The following is a 17,067-nucleotide window of genomic DNA, read 5'->3' as shown; positions in this document are numbered from 1 at the left end:
TTTAAGGCATGGATTTTTTAAAGAATATTTTTTCAAGGCCTATTTTAAGGCATGGATTTTTTAAAAGAATATTTTTTCAAGGCCTATGTTAAAGCATGGATTTTTTAAAAGAATATTTTTTCAAGTCCTATTTTAAGGCGTGGATTTTTTTAAAGAATATTTTTTCAAGGCCTATTTTAAGGCGGTGATTTTTTATAGAATATTTTTCAATGCCTATTTTAAGGCGTGGATTTTTTAAAGAATATTTTTTCAAGGTCTATTTTAAGGCGTGGATTTTTTGAAAAATATTTTTTCAAGGCCTATTTTATGGCGTGGATTTTTAAAAGAATATTTTTTCAAGGCCTTATTTAAGGCGTGGATTTTTTAAATATTTTTTCAAGGCCTATTTTAAGGCGTGGATTTTTTAAATATTTTTGAAGGCCTAGCTTAAGGCGTGGATTTTTTTAAAGAATATTTTGTCAAGGCCTATTTTAAGGCGTGGATTTTTTAAAGAATATTTTTTCAAGGCCTATTTTAAGGCGTGGATTTTTTAAAGAATATTTTTTCAAGGCCTATTTTAAGGCGTGAATTTTTTAACACTAGAACGCCGAAGGCGGTCATTTTGACCGCTTTCCAATTTCAAGTACAAAAGCAACTGTGCATTTAATGACGCTTTTATTTTAAATTTGGTGATTTTTTTATAATAAACGTAATTCTATGAGATACAAAAAGTCACCAAATTTTAAAAAAAGTGTCATTAAAAGCACAGTTGCTTTTTTACTTGAAATTGGAAAGCGGTCAAAATGACTGCCTTCGGCGTTCTAGTGTTAAAGAAAATTTTTTCAAGGCCTATTTTAAGGCGTGGATTTTTTAAAGAATATTTTTTCAAGGCCTATTTTAAGGCGTGGATTTTTTAAAGAATATTTTTTCAAGGCCTATTTTAAGGCATGGATTTTTTAAAAGAATATTTTTTCAAGGCCTATGTTAAAGCATGGATTTTTTAAAAGAATATTTTTTCAAGTCCTATTTTAAGGCGTGGATTTTTTTAAAGAATATTTTTTCAAGGCCTATTTTAAGGCGGTGATTTTTTATAGAATATTTTTCAATGCCTATTTTAAGGCGTGGATTTTTTAAAGAATATTTTTTCAAGGTCTATTTTAAGGCGTGGATTTTTTGAAAAATATTTTTTCAAGGCCTATTTTATGGCGTGGATTTTTAAAAGAATATTTTTTCAAGGCCTTATTTAAGGCGTGGATTTTTTAAATATTTTTTCAAGGCCTATTTTAAGGCGTGGATTTTTTAAATATTTTTGAAGGCCTAGCTTAAGGCGTGGATTTTTTTAAAGAATATTTTGTCAAGGCCTATTTTAAGGCGTGGATTTTTTAAAGAATATTTTTTCAAGGCCTATTTTAAGGCGTGGATTTTTTAAAGAATATTTTTTCAAGGCCTATTTTAAGGCGTGAATTTTTTAACACTAGAACGCCGAAGGCGGTCATTTTGACCGCTTTCCAATTTCAAGTACAAAAGCAACTGTGCATTTAATGACGCTTTTATTTTAAATTTGGTGATTTTTTTATAATAAACGTAATTCTATGAGATACAAAAAGTCACCAAATTTTAAAAAAAAGTGTCATTAAAAGCACAGTTGCTTTTTTACTTGAAATTGGAAAGCGGTCAAAATGACTGCCTTCGGCGTTCTAGTGTTAAAGAAAATTTTTTCAAGGCCTATTTTAAGGCGTGGATTTTTTAAAGAATATTTTTTCAAGGCCTATTTTAAGGCGTGGATTTTTTAAAGAATATTTTTTCAAGGCCTATTTTAAGGCGTGAATTTTTTAAAGAAAATTTTTTCAAGGCGTGGATTTTTTAAAGAAAAAATTTTCAAGGCCTATTTTAAGGCGTGGATTTTTTAAAGAAAAATTTTTCAAGGCCTATTTTAAGGCGTGGATATTTTAAAGAATATTTGTTCAAGGCCGATTTTAAGTCGGGGATTTTTTCAAAGAATATTTTTTCAAAGCCTACCTTAGGCGTGGACTTTTTAAAGAATATTTTTTCAAGGCCTATCTTAGGCGTGGATTTTTTAAAGAATATTTTTTCAAGGCCTATTTTAAGCGTAGATTTTTTAAAGAATATTTTTTCAAGGCCTATGTTAAATCATGGATTTTTTAAAAGAATATTTTTTCAAGTCCTATTTTAAGGCGTGGATTTTTTTAAAGAATATTTTTTCAAGGCCTATTTTAAGGCGTTGATTTTTTATAGAATATTTTTCAATGCCTATTTTAAGGCGTGGATTTTTTAAAGAATATTTTTTCAAGGTCTATTTTAAGGCGTGGATTTTTTGAAAAATATTTTTTCAAGGCCTATTTTATGGCGTGGATTTTTAAAAGAATATTTTTTCAAGGCCTTATTTAAGGCGTGGATTTTTTAAATATTTTTTCAAGGCCTATTTTAAGGCGTGGATTTTTTAAATATTTTTTCAAGGCCTATTTTAAGGCGTGGATTTTTTAAATATTTTTTCAAGGCCTAGTTTAAGGCGTGGATTTTTTAAAGAATATTTTTTCAAGGCCTATTTTAAGGCGTGGATTTTTTAAAGAATATTTTTTCAAGGCCTATTTTAAGGCGTGGATTTTTTAAAGAATATTTTTCAAGGCCTATTTTAAGGCGTGGATTTTTTAAAGAATATTTTTTCAAGGCCTATTTTAAGGCGTGGATTTTTTAAAGAATATTTTTCAAGGCCTATTTTAAGGCGTGGATTTTTTAAAGAATATTTTTCAAGGCCTATTTTAAGGCTTGGATTTTGTTTAAAGAATATTTTTTCAAGGCGTGGATTTTTTAAAGAAAAAATTTTCAAGGCCTATTTTAAGACGTGGATTTTTTAAAGAATATTTTTTCAAGGCCTATTTTAAGGCTTGGATTTTTTTTAAAGAATATTTTTTCAAGGCCTATTTTAAGGCTTGGATTTTTTTTAAAGAATATTTTTTCAAGGCCTATTTTAAGGCTTGGATTTTTTTTAAAGAATATTTTTTCAATGCCTATTTAAGGCGTGGATTTTTTAAAGAATATTTTTTCAAGGCCTATTTTAAGGCGTGGATTTTTTTGAAGAATATTTTTTCAAAGCCTATTTTAAGGCGTGGATTTTTTTAAAGAATATTTTTTCAAGGCCTATTTTAAGGCGTGGATCTTTAAAGAGTATTTTTCACGGCCAATTCTAAAGCCTGGATTTTTAAAGAATATTTTTTCAAGGCCTATTTTAAGGCGTAGATTTTTTAAAGAATATTTTTTCAAGGCCTATTTAAAGGCGTAGATTTTTTAAAGAATATTTTTTCAAGAAGAAAATTACCAAAACCCCATAAAAATTCTACCTTGCTCTATCTATGACGTAAATTTATTGCGAAACCAATTCATTGAAATGAAACCAAAAAACTTATTTTCGCTACTTTTCTTTGCACAGGTTTTCTTCCGCTTTTCATTGAGTTAATTAAAATTGCAATTACTTTTCGTTTAATTGGATGGCTCATTGTTTTTATTGTTATTGTCGTTTGTCGGGGTGGACTTGCTATTGAAAAAAAAACCCCAAAGAAGAAAAAAAAGACAAAATTAATTGTTTTTCGACATCTTTGTAAGAATTGTATAATTTACATTTAAATCGAATTTCTAGGTGACGATACGAAAACAGACAAAAGAACGAGGGAAAAGTGGGATAGAAAGAGGAAAATTAACAAAAAAAAAAACTCGCCGTAAATTAATTAAAAGTTCATTGTCAGGGACACTTTCAACGACTCATTCATGTAAATTTATTGGTGTGAAGGTGACGAGAGACGTGAGGTGGCGGAATGAAGAGCTAGGAAAATTAATCGAAAAAAATAAACACAAAAAGAAACCTAAAATCACCTCCAAATGCCAATACGAGAAGGTAGGGGCAAGGGAGAAAATACATCAAACAAATTGTCAGGGTGAATGGTCAGTAGTCGTACGATTTATTGAGTTAGTTAGTGTGGGTGGGTGGATGGATGGATGTGTAAATATGAAAATGTTAAAAAGAATTCAAAAGAAAACCAATAAAAATTTATTTTCAAATATTGGAAAATTTGTTTTGTTTTTTCTCAGAAGAAAAAAACAATAAAAATGACCCCAATATTGTGTAAAGACAACATATTGGTTTTCAAATATTTGTTGAGGTACGTAAGTGTGTCAACCATTTTTTTTTTTTTTTTTCAATGCAGCACATGTGCGATATTCTATAGAGAATATGTGCCAAGTGGTAACCACTAGCACCACTACCACCTGCTTAAGGTGTGATCGGAGACGGTAATATAATGCTTCGCACACTGACATATCTGTCGTTTTTTATCAATTGAGTGATATAATAGAATCTCACAGACAGAAAATAAATAAATTAGGTGGTTAAATTTTTGCACAAAAAAAAATTAACTCTTTCCACTCATTATTAATAAATTAATAGAAATAGAGCTTTGAATTGGAATAGAAGTGAATGAAAAATAAGTAACTATGCAAGATTGTATAAATAGAACCGAATTTGCGGTCGGAAGTGTGTGTCGAAAAAGTACTCGTCTCTTCCCAAAATATATTATTTTTATTTTTAATGAATATTTTTCCAAAGGATACATGAGGAGACGATTGATACCAAGCAACGGCTGTGATTGACTTTAACATGACAAAGCCCAGGCTTATCTTGGTCCCTCTTTCATCTCAATTGTGGACACTGACCTGCCCGCCGTGTCACCTAGGGTAGCTATTTTCATCGCCCGTTAAAATATGTACCGCGAGTTCACCCATAAGAACTATAAAAATGGGTTGAGGCGTCGGGTTAGTTGCCCGCACTCGGAAAACCTCTCCCACTATGAAAAAGAAAAGAGAAAGAAAACCAAACCCACCTAATATTGACGACCCCCGCAAACGTATAAATGACCACGATCTGCGAATCTGCACTTGGAATATGCGCACGTTGTACAGAACAGGTGCAGTGTTCGCTTTGGCGGATGTACTCAAGAAATACAAAGCCAGATTCAAGAATCTAGATATACACAAGGCCGCCTGGATTTCTCCTGATCAAGCAACGAGAAATCAAATGGATCATGTTGTGATAGACATTCATCCAGTGTATTAGACGTTCGATCGATTCAAGGAGCGAATATCGATTCGGACCAATGCACTATGGGTTTTTTACGTTTATTTTGGCATAAACTCTAATTTTAAAGCTATTGAATTGAAATTTGGTTTGTATACATTTTTTATGCTCCCAAGATGACCTACCAATTTTCATATAATTTGGGGCTATTTCATATACATAGCTGCCATATAGCCGATCTGACCGATTTGTGCCGACTTTTTTCTTTATAAAGCTATTGAAGTGAAATTTGGTTTGTATACATTTTTTATGCTCCCAAGATTACCTACCGATTTTCATATGATTTGGGGCACTATTTCATATAGCTGCCATATAGCCGATCTGGCCGATTTGTCCCGACTTTTTTGTTTATAAAGCTATTGAAGTGAAATTTGGTTTGTATACAATTTTTATGCTCCCAAGATGACCTACCTATTTTCATATGATTTGGGACACTATTTCATATAGCTGCCATATAGCCGATCTGGCCGATTTGCCCCAACTTTTTTGTTTATGAAGCTATTGAAGTGAAATTTAGTTTGTATATTTTTTATGCTCCCAACCAATTTTCATATGATTTGGGGCACTATTTCATATAACTGCATAAAACAAAATGTTTGTTCCGTACTTCGGCTATATTTCCATTACTGACTGCTTTATGCAAAACAAAGGCCATGTCTCTGCCGTTGAATATTTTGGCTGAAACCGTAGCAGCAATGATATAGCGTATTTTGTGAAGCAACTTCGGAGGCTAATTTCCTTTTTAGCATGTTTCAACATCCTCATAATTTAATTTTGGGCGACCTATTTTGTTTGGGGAAACATACTGCTCATCCATTACTATAATTATACTTTTGCTCCACGGAACAAAACTACAATTTATAGATTTTATATAAAGTTATACATAAACAAAACTTTCAAACTGCTGACTTTTAAAGCTCGCCAGCAAAAATAGGGTTGCCACCCGCATTGATATTGAATGTTTTTTTCTAATATGGGTGTCTACATTTAGGAAATCAGTTACATTTCAAAATATGAAAACAAAAAAAAAATTGACTTTATGCCGAAAAATCATACTTTTTACCCATAGTGCAATGTTGCAGCAAAGGTGCGATCTAACACAATACGGAAACTCGACGTCGAAAAGCTGCAAACACAACAGGTAGCCGAGGCCTACTCCGCTCAACATACCCACCTGGTTGACAAAATAGGGAAACCCTGCAGACAGTAGCAACACGGAATGCAATGGAGAATTGTCGGGAGAAAATGAGAGAGGGGAAACGTATTTTCAGAAAAAAGAAGAACAAGAAAAACAAAAGCTTGAGCAAATCGAGATGTACAGGAGTCAGAATTAAGTAAATCACGAAACCGAAGGCTTTGGTGCAGGCACATTTTCCTGTAGAGGTGAAGAAGGAAAACTGGTGAAAGGTACAGACAGCGTGTTGAGGATCTGGAAGGAGCATTTTAAAAAGCTTCTAGTATCAAATAGTGGCGTTGAAGATGATACCCCAGAACCAATAAGAGATGATGGTATAGAGTGTATACCACCTAGCCAAGATGAGGTCATAAAAGCAATTAATCGACTCAAGAACAATAAAGCAGTAGAAGCAGATGGGTTACCAGCCGAACTATTTAAGACTGGTGGCCAGATGCTGTCAGGAGCATGCACCAGCTGATTAGTACAATTTGGCTAGAGGAATGTATGCCCAATGTTTGGAACCACAGCATCCTGTGTCCCGTGCACAAAAAAGGAGACAAGACGATATGTGCCAACTATAGAGAAATAAGTTTCCTTCCCATCGCATATAAAGTGCTATCCAGAGTGCTATGTGAATACAGAAACCAATAGTCAATCATATTATTGGACCATAACAATGCGGCTTCAAACCTGGCAAATCCACCATAGGACAGATTTTCACTCTGCGCCTAATCCTGGAAAAGACCCACGAAAAACACATCGACACATTACACCTATTCGTCGCCTATAAGGCCGCATTCGAAAGGTGTTTAAAGCCATGTCTACGTTTGGCATTCCTGCGACTTTAATACGGCTATGCAGGATAACTTTAACTGACACAAGGTTAAAGTCGGAAAGGGCCTCTCGGAGCCCTTCAATACCGAAGGAGAATTCTGATAAGTTTGTCGTGTGACCTTTTAACATCCTGCTGGAAAAGGTCATACGAGATGCAAAGGTGAACAGAAATTGCACTCTGCACAACAAACATGATATGTTACTTGACTACGCCGACGACATCGACATAATGGGTCGAACATTGCGAGCGGTAACAGCCACCTTTGAAGAAATTGAAAAAGAGTCTGCGAAAGTGGGTCTGGCAATAAACGGCGAGAATACCAAGCTGATGGTATCAACGCGCAAGACATCCAGTAGACTGGGACCAACCATGGAACTTGAAAACTACACCTTCGGGTTAGTGAACGATTTTATATACCTTGGAGCCGCCATAAACAAAACTAATAACATTAGCTTTGAAATCCGAAGAGGAATAGTAGTGGCCAACAGATGCTACTATGGTCTAAGTAAGCAACTTAAGAACAAGGCCACGGTCTGTCCAGAGACCAAACTCACACTCTACAAGACGCTGATACTACCTGTGCATGAGTGCGCAAGCAGATGAGGCTGCTCTTGTAGTGTTTGAGAGAAAACTTCTCCTAAAGATCTATGGGCCGATCTGCGTCGACGGGGAATATCGCCTTTGAATGAACCATGAGTTGCACCATCTATTCTCAGGCATCGACATAGTCCGACGTATCGAGCTGCAGCGACTACGGTGGCTAGATAACGTTGCGAGAATGAATGAAGATGCCCAGATTTAAACCCAGATTGCTTTTACTGTGAAAATTTTCGATTATAATAATTGTGGCCTGCAAAATAGTTTTATTCTTGTATATATTCGATCTGCATTAGACTCCCAGGTTTAAAAATTGGACTAGGACCTTCTTCAGCCGAAAATAAGGAGGGGCCTCTATAAGATGTGTAGAGGTTATCTCAAACCTGTTGGGAGATACAACCTAAAAAACATGGTTTTGGACCCCAATTTTGTTTAACTCTTTAAAAGTCGAAATAGGGTCCATATTAGTCCCTCACCAATCCTGACTCAAATGAGAGACTACAAATTGACCTTTGCAAAATGTAGGCTGTATATATTATGAGAATTATATTGAAGACTTTCTTCTGCGGACACATACCAACACTACTCAATGGAAAGGTATAAGCTTTAAAATTAAATGAAATATTTGTGTTAATTGGAGCCGTAGAACCGGGTATCGGTACCCGAACTTCTGAGTCAAATAACCAGGCACATCCACCCAAGAAAAAATCGTTTTTACTAAACTAGAGATAAGCTCTAAAATGGTCGGAGTCCAAATGTGGAAGCTATTCCAAAACATGTGTTGAAAATATTCAAATATAAAAAAAAACTTCAATAAATTTATAAAATTTATTTTTTAAATTTCTTAAACTAAAAGTAAAAATCTGAAAATGGCACGAAAGCAGTTATCATATCTACAAAGAAAAAAAATGCAAATATGCAATCCATTCCTCAGTGGCTGATGTTGTTAATATTTTGGTTTATCCTTTGTTGTCGGGGTTTTTTTCATGTTCGCTGTCGCATTGCTCTTGGGTTCTTGGCATTGACAGTGATTTTGTTTTTTATGTCACAACATGCCACCCGGATAGCCAAGACGACAAATGAAGCAAAAAACCCCGAAATAAAAATCAACGCCAAAACCAAAAACCCCAATACATAAAATAAAGTTTTTTTGCTTAATACAATATGCAAAAAACGAGAGAAAAAACAACTAACAACAAAAACTAGTGAAAAAATACAGTTTACAAATAGGTCAGGCAAAAAGTCGCATACAAAACACAATAACCAAAATAACACAAAAAAATAATAAAAAAGAAAACAAAAAACGCCATGCTAGCAACCACCAAAAGGCGAAAAATTAAATGGGACAGACTTCGAGTGACAGAGATAGGGAGAGAGCAAAATAAAAACAAAGAATCAGCCAAACCAAAAAGTGGCTATAAAGACGGATGAATGCCAAGAAAATAGTTTCTTGGTTTGGCATGGTTGTAAAATCAAAACAACAACAAATTTACAACCAAACAAGAAAACAACAACATTTGACTATAAACGCCAATAGTTGTGGTTACCAGGAGCTCAGCTGGCATATCACAGCGAACACGACAACAAAGACAGAAAAGTAAATTGATCGAAAAAAAACTCGAAACATTCTTGAGGAAAACCCTGCATGAGTAGCTGCTGCTGCAAAATTACGTGTTTTGTGGTTTTTCTTCAAAAGAAATGAAACATTTTCTCTATGGTGGGTTTTGTCTTCGATTTCCCCCCAAACTTGGCAATGGAGGCCAATATAGTACAATGTACTCGTTCGTTCGTTTGTCGGTGTTTTTGTTGTAGCAGCAGCTGCCACCGCCACCACAAATTTAAGGCCAACTAAAGGTTTTCTTTTTGATTTCCTTTTGAGGTTAGGAGGCGGATGGTGGAGTCGGATTGTTTTGTTATACCCTATACCCTACATTTCAATATGATGTACAACATAATTGAGTCGTGTATTTTGAAACAAATCTTGGTTTTCCAGAAAATTTTAAAAAAAATATTACTATATATTTAAAAACCAGTGAGCGGAGCAGTATAGTCGGACGGGGGCGACCATACGATACCCTACAACTATACCCTACCACGGAACTCGGATGTTTATTCCGATTTCCTTCACGGTGGGTAGTGTTGTGATGTTCCCTACATTCGACTAGAAAACACAAAAAAAGTTTTCGGTCCACTTCATTCCAAAATTTTAATCAGATCATCATCGAAAGTTATAGGCGTTGTCATTGACCATATTTGGAACTTCATGGACAATTTTAAAGGGATCAGCGCTATAATGAGGTAATGGGTTACTAAATAATATCTGAATACGTAAGCACCTGTACATATTTGTGTGTTACGCCCACATCCGAGTACATACGACAATGTAATTGGAGACATTTTGAAGGTCAACCATTCCTCTTGGATACACTATCAACTTCGCGGATCTATATGCTTCGCGAGCAAATATATACGCCATAGAATACAAAGTTTGTCATTTTTCACACAAAAGTCAGGGTCCATTTGACCCCGCTAAATAATGACCGATCTTTATCAAAGCAGACATGCATATTCTCTGTCCCAATCCTCTTCTCCATGTAAAATTTCGCGATGTTCGGGTCATATTTGCGGCCTATAGAGCGACCAGAAAAACCGACAAAAATTAAATATTTGGTCCATATCATCCCCTAAATATTCACCGATCTTTACCAAAAACAATAGGGATCTTCACTGACCAAAACCCTTCCTACATGCAAAATTTCGTGAAGATTGGTCCATAACTGTGGTCTGTATCGTGTTTACACGCCTAAAAGTACGCTTGAAAATATATTTAAAACCCCGCACGCCTAAAAGTATGCTTGAAAAGATATTTAAAACCCGCACGCCTAAAAGTATGCTTGAAAAGATATTTAAAAACCCGCACACCTAAAAGTATGCCTGAAAAGATATTAAAAACCCGCACGACTAAAAGTATGCTTGAAAATATATTTAAAAACCCGCACGCCTAAAAGTATGCTTGAAAAGATATTTAAAAACCCGCACACCTAAAAGTATGCCTGAAAAGATATTAAAAACCCGCACGACTAAAAGTATGCTTGAAAATATATTTAAAAACCCGCACGCCTAAAAGTATTCTTGAAAAAATGTTTTAAAAAATCCACGACTAAAATTATTCCTGAAAAAATGTTTTAAAAAATCTACGCCTAAAATTATTCTTGAAAAAATGTTTTGAAAAATCCACGCCTAAAATTATTCTTGAAAAAATGTTTTGAAAAATCCACGCCTAAAATTATTCTTGAAAAAATGTTTTAAAAAATCCACGCCTAAAATTATGTTTGAAAAATGTCTTAAAAATCCACGCCTAAAATTATGTTTGAAAAATGTCTTAAAAATCCACGCCTAAAATTAGGCCTTCAAGAATCTTTTTAAAAAAATCCACGCCTAAAATTAGACACCAAAAAATACTTTTAAAAAATCCACGCCTAAAATTAGACCCCAAAAACTGCTTTTCAAAAATCCACGCCTAAAATTATGTTTGAAAAATGTCTTAAAAACGTCTAAAACGTCTAAAATTATTCTTGAAAAAATGTTTTAAAAAATCCACTCCTAAAATTATTCTTGAAAACATGTTTAAAAAAAATCCACGCCTAAAATTATGTTTGAAAAATGTCTTAAAAATCCACTCCTAAAATTATTCTTGAAAACATGTTTAAAAAAATCCACGCCTAAAATTATGCTTGGAAAAATTTATTGTTTGACAAAATATTTTTTCCAAAAAATCCACGCCTAAAATTAAGCTCGAAAAAATATGTTTTCAAAAAATCCACACCTAAAATTATGCTTTAAAAATATTTTTTTAAACCTATCCTAAAATTAAGCTTGAAAAATATTTTTTAAAAAATCCGCGCCTAAATATAGGGCATCACATTGCCACCTCTACCACCCGTAAAAATATTTTCCCTCTATTGATTTTTCTCCTATTTTTCTGGCCGAGGAAGACAATTGCAAATATTATTCGAATAAGAAAATTCTAAAAATTTGTAAATAAGTGATTTATGCAGGTACCAAAATTGGCAAACAAAACTACAACCCAAAAATGCATTTCATATAAATATTTTGCCATTAATCAAATAATGTTTGGTAGACCCTCAAATGCTCTGCCCCCTATTTCTGTGTTTTGCATTCTGTCTCTACATTGATGGCGGGACGACAATGGCACGAGGCATAGAATAATGGTTGTTGGCAGAAATGAATTGAAATAATTTTAGTTGTGATTTTGTTTTTTTTTTTCGAAAACGCCTTAAGACAATGATTTATTTATTTTTTCTTTGATGTTATTGCTTTTTTTGGGGGGTTTTGAAGTATTGCTTATTGCTGAATTTATTAGACCGTTTGAAAGATAGATTATAGTTGATGCTTTACAAAATAATTTATTTGACTTTTTTAAATGGTCATTTAAATGTTAATAATAAATATTATTACAATGGGGATATTTAATCAATCATACGTAACAGTTTAAAGATAATAAATTGTCCACGACATATATGGATTATTATTATATGGATTATATGGATTATTCAGTGCTCACATCGACCAATTCCACATATATATATATGTGTCAAAATAATCATCAATTTCTATTATAACCTACCCAACTATGCTGTCAGGGTATTATAGTTTTGTGCAGCCCCAAGAGTTTGTAACGCCGCGAAATATTGGTCCTAGACCCACCCTTAAGTATACCGATTGGTATATCTCGACTAGTTGAGTCGATTTAGACATGTGTGTCCGTCCGCCTTCGTCTGTACATTATAATTTGTAAACACGATACAAGCCACAGTTATGGATCAATCGTCTCGAAATTTTGTATATAATGTTCTGGCCAAAGAAGACACATATTATCTTTATTAATCATCCGTTAATATTTTGATGACGAAATGGTTCTAAAACTTTATTGTTATCAGGTTTTCTGGTCGTTCTAGAGGCCACAATTATTGCCCGAACACCACAAAAGGGAATCTGACTATAGAAGAAGATCGGTCAATGGACCCAGACTTTTGTGTGAAAAATGAAAAAAATTGTATTTCGTGGAGTGTATATTTACACCTGAAGGACATAGACCTGAGAAGTTGATAGTTCATCTAAGAGAAGTGGTTGACCTTTTAATTGATACCAATTATATTGTTGTATGTACTTGAATGTGGGAGTTATACGTAAATATTTAAAGATGTCTATGTGTTAAGATATTGTTTAGTATTACTATGAATCCACTAGAGGGTGGAAATGTCGCACTTTGAAATTTTACATTCCGGTTCCGGTAAAGGTCAAGGACAACGCCTATAATTTTCGAAAACCATTATTTTATGTAGAACAACACATATTTTACAAGCTTATTTGACCAAATACTTAGAACAGCTGCTTAGATGATAATCGGTCAATATTCTAAATGCCAAATCAAAATCTAAAATAAGAATCTCAGGATTTAATATAGCTTTGAAAAATTTTAAAATTTAAAATGTTTTGATCAAATCAGACAGATTATCTTGATATTGGTTTAACAAAATTTCAAAATGTTGACTCTTTGTGGGGAAGGTAGCAGAAGGAGTGGACCAACGGGTTCCAGTTTCAAGCTTGTTCTATATAATGTAAATTTATTACCAAATGAAAAGTTTGGATAGATAAACATATTACGATGTACAAACGTTGGATGAAATTGGTTATTCCATTCGCTCCATATGAAATTTACAAAGTTTCCAAATTTACCAAGAAGAAGAAGACCGTTAAGTTCCATCTCCCAATAATATACAGGGTTGATTAAAATAATTTGTTGTGTAATATTTTGGTTTGAACCGTCTGCTCTGTTCGCATGATATTATAAAATGCATTTTCAGCACAATTTTGACCAATTTATGGAGGACATACCAGAAGGACTGGATCGATTTCCCCCATCTTCGAACTTAATTTATGTATGAGAGAAATGAAAAGTTTGGATAAAATCGATTACTTCCACACATACAGACAGACTGGCGGTCATTTGTAAATCAATTCCTAATTGTGTGAAACGGATTTGGTCCAAAGAAACATGGAATCTATAACCAATATTTTTACGATATGAAAATACACTGGATTCAGTTCTCGTACATTCTCTATCAAAATAAATCTCTTCTCGCTGATTTAACAATAGTAAAATGCCCTCCAATAAGCTCTTTGGTTACAAAAATATCTTTAAAAACCTTACTAGTGATTCTTTTTTCCTCAGTGGCCGTCTGCCTGAGAATCATCCGATTGTCGGCTAAAGTTGACGCACATCGAAGAAATTCCAATTGGGAGTGCCAATTTCATAAACCAACATACTTAACAGTTCCTCTTTACTATGGAGTAAGGTGCTGATGGCAGTGAGATCAGCATTCTCTCGACCGTACTTAGGGTCCCATATGTCTCTTGACTTATGGGGATATAAGTCGTGAAATCGTACTCTTCCGCAGAAAATGTCCTTTGTGACGTTGGAGAAAATGTCCTTTAGGGGCGCCAAAAATTTACTTCGTCACTTCGTCCGAGGCCCCTACCTTCGCGGTCGGTATCAATGTTCTGTGGAACAGCTGCCTTTTTTGCACGGCAGACATTGGTCACATAGTAAACAACACAAGGTGGTACGTCAAAACGTGCAAAGTACATTTATGCTAAAAAATGGCAAAATTTTCAATGAAAATGTCAGAAATATAAATATCTTAGCCCTCGCATAGCTAGAAGACCCTTCAAGAGGCATTCTATAAATAAAAAACTAAAAAACCATAAATAAAAAAATTTGCAGGATTTTCCAACCGAAGTGGCTGTAGTTAGGAATTCAGGGTTCTTGGTAGTTGAAAAACTATTTTTAGGAAATGTTTCAAAAAGGCCCGATGGTTTTTAAAAAACCGTCATATAAAATACCCGCATAATTTTTTCATATTTTGTTTTTCATTTTAGTAGTTTTATAATAACAAGTATTTTGATAGACCTCGGCTTATTTTCAATACGGGGTCTGTATTTTTTTTTCATTTTTTTTAGAAAAAATACTAGCAGAAAATTTAATGGTGTGCCAGATTCTGGCACACCATTAGGTAGTCGCCTCTATAAAGCGTTAACATTTTTAAAATTCATAAATCTAATAAAAAGCGGAATGATACCCCGACTTGAGTTAAACGTTGTATTTAATATTCTTTCCTGTTCAATTGAAAATGTCAGAAATATAAATATCTTAGGTAGTTGAAAAACTATTTTTAGGAAATGTTTCAAAAAGGCCCGATGGTTTTTAAAAAACCGTCATATAAAATACCCGCATAATTTTTTCATATTTTGTTTTTCATTTTAGTAGTTTTATTATAACAAGTATTTTGATAGACCTCGGCTTATTTTCAATACGGGGCCTGTATTTTTTTTTCATTTTTTTTTTTAGAAAAAATACTAGCAGAAAATTTAATGGTGTGCCAGATTCTGGCACACCATTAGGTAGTCGCCTCTATAAAGCGTTAACATTTTTAAAATTCATAAATCTAATAAAAAGCGGAATGATACCCCGACTTGAGTTAAACGTTGTATTTAATATTCTTTCCTGTTCAATTTGCTGTGATTTTTCTAATTATAGGATGCACTTGAATAATAAACATAAATTTTTGTGTCGCTAGAATCTATCCTCGATTTCCTCGATCGTTGTCTGCCTGTATCCATATTTCATTTTTTTATAATTTATCAGCAACGGCATTACGTCTTTTGTTTGTTAAAGCCTAGTCTAACATTTTATACCTTCCCCTATAAGTTCCATGTTTACTGGGCAATTGCGTTGTCAAATGCAAACAGAATATTCTGAATGCCAAAACTTTAGTCAATTCGACTAATAAATGTGGACAGGGATTTCGAAGTAACGAAGATCCGGAGTTACCGCAACATGGTAGCTGTAAAAAAAAAACTTGAATGTCGAAAATTAACTGTAAAGATGTTTTACCTATTAAATCCCCGAACGGTCAAATACACCCAATTTTACTGAAAACTGCGATTGAAACCCTCAAAAGACTTTAAATCAGGTGATATGGAGGTTTTCTTAACCCTCAACTCATAGTAGCAATGTATAAAATAGATCTACCTAGTAATCTAGTAATTAGTTTGACAACGTCATTCAAGTGCAATTGATTCATATCATCATTTTTAATATTTAAATTTAAATTGTTTTCAGTTCTTCTTGAGAACCGAAATTTCACATTTCTTCTATGTGGTTTTACAAAATATATATATTTTTTTATTCATCATCCACTTTAAACAGTTAATTAAAAAAGAAAATCAATGAAAAATATTGTTTAAAATATTTAAAAAAAAAATAAATCCTTCGAGCCGGATTTGAACCAGCGACCTATGGATATCTACTTTCAAATTTACATTCTCTACAGTCCACCGCTCTACCAACTGAGCTATCGAAGGTTATACCAACTATGTGGCAAATATGGCAGTTGTATGAGAGGGTATTAGTGAGATACTGATTTCAACACTAATGGTAAAAAGGTGGATTTTCTTCTTAGCCGCGACACTAACCATCAAGTGGTTGTTGTCACTGTTAGAGGCGTGTGTGTGTATTAAATGTTATTGTGAATTTTTAATCATGATGCAATGTTTAGTACTTATGTGGTGAAATGTGAGTGGTAGATTGTTTTTTTGTAATCACCATCACGTGCTATGGTCAACATAGTCGTAGTGGGAAAGTTTCTCATCTGTCATGTTGGTAGACTTGTTAATTATTATTTGAAATTTACTAAAAAATTCAATTTTCAAATAAATTTCTGTTACCTTTGAAGTGATACATATAATCGTCGCGTAGAATTATTAATTTTTTATTAATATACTGTTTTATTACGTACCTGTAAAATGTGAGTTTTGTTCAATAAAATTAGTACAAGTGTCGTGTTCCAAATAAATCGCTCTAGATTACTAAGTTTGTGAACATACCTGCAAAACAGAAAAAGTAAAAAAAATGAATTAATATTTTTTTATTTTTATACGAATGAAGAAAATAAAGCACTAATAATAATTCAAAATTATTTTTTAAAAAAGTACTCCTTCGAGCCGGATTTGAACCAGCGACCTATGGATATCTACTTTTCAATTTGCATTTTCTACAGTCCACCGCTCTACCAACTGAGCTATCGAAGGCTATGTTGACAATACCATATATGGAAAAATTCCATGGTTGTATTTTTTAAATGCTCTAAATATTATTTAATATTCGAAAATCGAAAATTATAATGAATAAAAAACTAAAGCATCACATGGGGGACCTTTTTTTAAATGTATACATTATAAAAGATTTTC

General features: G+C 33.4%; 1 protein-coding gene and 2 non-coding genes across 3 annotated transcripts in view; 1 reads left to right on the top strand and 2 right to left on the bottom strand.

The window, feature by feature from the left end:
• LOC133321694 (cytosolic carboxypeptidase 2-like) overlaps positions 1 to 17,067 on the top strand; it is a gene marked incomplete at its 5' end in the record, with an annotated part of 66,978 nt that overhangs the window by 40,939 nt on the left and 8,972 nt on the right. The gene's annotated exons all lie outside the window — the stretch shown is intronic.
• Trnay-gua (transfer RNA tyrosine (anticodon GUA)) lies at positions 16,087 to 16,182 on the bottom strand. Its single transcript has 2 exons — positions 16,146 to 16,182; positions 16,087 to 16,122 (listed from the first exon to the last, which is right to left on the bottom strand). It is a non-coding gene; the product is annotated as a tRNA-Tyr (tRNA).
• Positions 16,813 to 16,908, bottom strand: Trnay-gua (transfer RNA tyrosine (anticodon GUA)). Its single transcript has 2 exons — positions 16,872 to 16,908; positions 16,813 to 16,848 (listed from the first exon to the last, which is right to left on the bottom strand). It is a non-coding gene; the product is annotated as a tRNA-Tyr (tRNA).

This window comes from Musca vetustissima, unplaced genomic scaffold (genome assembly GCF_032173495.1).
Source record: "Musca vetustissima isolate MV318-11 ecotype Yass unplaced genomic scaffold, APGP_CSIRO_Mvet_v1 utg33886, whole genome shotgun sequence".
Lineage (NCBI taxonomy): Eukaryota > Metazoa > Arthropoda > Insecta > Diptera > Muscidae > Musca > Musca vetustissima.
The sequence above is the reverse complement of the archived record's forward strand: the minus strand, read 5'-3'. Positions and strand labels throughout refer to the sequence as shown.